This window comes from Trifolium pratense, linkage group LG2 (assembly GCF_020283565.1).
Source record: "Trifolium pratense cultivar HEN17-A07 linkage group LG2, ARS_RC_1.1, whole genome shotgun sequence".
Classification (NCBI taxonomy): Eukaryota; Viridiplantae; Streptophyta; class Magnoliopsida; order Fabales; family Fabaceae; genus Trifolium; species Trifolium pratense.
Genome location: NC_060060.1, coordinates 204200 through 206594, shown reverse-complemented (window position 1 = coordinate 206594; position 2395 = coordinate 204200). Strand labels below are relative to the sequence as shown.

General features: G+C 34.0%; 1 long non-coding RNA gene across 1 annotated transcript; it reads left to right on the top strand.

Moving 5' to 3' along the window:
- Window positions 1–650: 650 nt before the first annotated feature.
- Window positions 651–2395, top strand: LOC123907124. The gene is made up of 3 exons (XR_006809160.1): window positions 651–665; window positions 777–1712; window positions 2362–2395. It is a non-coding gene; the product is annotated as an uncharacterized LOC123907124 (long non-coding RNA).

The following is a 2395-nucleotide window of genomic DNA, read 5'->3' as shown; positions in this document are numbered from 1 at the left end:
CTAATAGAGATGGAATTAGAGACAGAAAAAAGTTGTTAGAGACCGAAATTCAAATATATGTATTAGTCACGGATTTTAGAGACAGAAATTTCCGTGTCAATAAAATTTCGTGTCTAAATCCGTCTCTATTTTATTATTTTTATAATTATAATTGAAATAAATAGTTAGAGACGAAAATTTGAGACGGATTTTAGTCGTGTCTAATAATTTCTGTCTCTATATTCGTCTCTGATTGATCAACTTAAAATTAAAATAGTCAAACATTTGTCAGAGACAGAAGTAATCCGTCTCTGAATTAATCTGTCTCTAGAATCCGTCTCTAATGAAATAACATTGAAAAATTATTTTTCGTGTCATCCCTCCAAAAAGTTTACCCAATTTTTCGTGCCATCCCTCCAAAAAGTTTACCCAATTTTTTCACTACCCGCCAAAAAGTTTCACAGAATTATAATTTTATTAAATATTTTTTTATAATAAAAAGATTTTATTTTAATCACTCCTCCATGAGTTTCTTTGAGTTAGGTTTCACCTTCCTCGCTGTTTCATCTTCATCCACTCCTCCACGATTCAGAGGTCAGGTTCACTCCTCCATCCACGATTCAGGGGTCACAATTCACTCCTCCATCCACGATTCAGTCGCGAACTCAATTCGTTTCCCGGATTCGGTAATGCTTTCCCTTACTTAGGTTTTCTTTTTGTGGTCTTTTCCTTGTTAACCCTTCTTCTCTTAGATTTCTACAATTTTCTGTAATTTTCTCTTAATTGTTGTTGTTTAGTGGCCTGTTTTGCAGGCCATCGATTCCAAGGACTCGCCGTTGTCACACCTTGCTCCTTCCATCCATCCATCCCTCTACTACGAAATTAAAGCACTACTAGAAAATTGATCATTTGGAACGGATTTTTGGGACGAAATGAATTTTGTCTAAAGTAAAATTGCACTTTCATACAGATTTTGGACAAGTTTCAAATCTTTCTGAAAAGTTGGGACGAATTTCAGACGAAACGCATATTGTTGATTATTTTATAATTTTTTCACGATTTCCGTCCCAAATCTATGTGAAATATTGGGACGGCTTTGGGACGGGTCCATAATTTTGTGCATTGTTACTGTTTCTAACCAGTTCCGTCCGAAATTCGTGTGAAATGTTGAGATAGATTTGAGACGGATCTATTATAAAAATTAAAATGTACTCCATCATAACCCTAATTTACTTTTCTGTCTATATACCTTCCGCCGTTTCATTTTTTGCCTTCACTTTTGCTTGGCTTCTTCTCTGTAACACATGCCTCTGTTTGAGATGGTGCTTCGAGCGTGACTTGCTGGTGACAAAGAACCGAAACCCTTCTAGTTCAATTTCGCCCATGTCCCTCAAGAAGATACATCTCCCGTCGTTACTTTCTCCCATCGAGGTAAGATCCCTCCACCGCGACCAACATCATCGTGGTAAAATTCTTCCCCATTATAAGTTAACATTCTTTCTCCTTTCATTGCTGTAGAAAACATAGAGCCACTATCAAGATAGATTCACTTGTTGTTACATCTCTTCAACTTGTGTTGAGTTGGATCTGATCTAATTCCCCCAAATATGGAACCCTAATTCAGTAATTTGTATTTAACCAAATCTTTGGCTCACATGATACAAGAGTATATCTCTGATTTGTTTTATTTCAATTGCAGAAATGAAACTAAAAAGTTAAAAGTTTGCTTTCAGGTATGAATATCAAAGTTTATTGTTGTTAAAATTTAAGGCAGCGTGTAATTTGATAGATATTAATATCACTGAATCTGGCTTGTTTAGTGTGGCACACGTTCCTGGGTGTGATTAATGCAGATGCTTCTTTAAGTTTGATGTATTTTATAGGGTGGTATCTGGTCTTGGTTTTGAGCATGATAGTAGTGTTGTTTTCAATTGGCAAATGCAAGTTATGTAGGCTGGTTTTGAGCATGCTATAGTAGTGTTCTTGAGGATCTTGAAATACTTCAATTGATACATAATAGATATTATGGCTTTGTCTAAATATCATGTCTTTAATTAAGTTTGATGTATGTTTAGGGAAGAATGATGCATGCTTTGATTATAATAGAATGATGTATTTTATTGATGTATTTTTAAGCTCAGATTATCATGATAACATTTTAAATTAATTAGAAGATTACCAACTAATTATTTGCTATAGTGGCATCTTAAATTAATTATGCAGGCAGCATGGTTTGAGAGTTGAGACATATATCCTTCTCTAATCTCTTTGTTGTTTCCCCTGTTTTCATTGAACTTTTTATTCTATTAATATTTGATAAGAAATTTCTTTTTGGACTTGTTTAAGTTAGCATTTACTAATGTCTTTTTGAAATTGTTTCAGAGTGCTGTATAAACAAGTATAACTAGAAGAATAT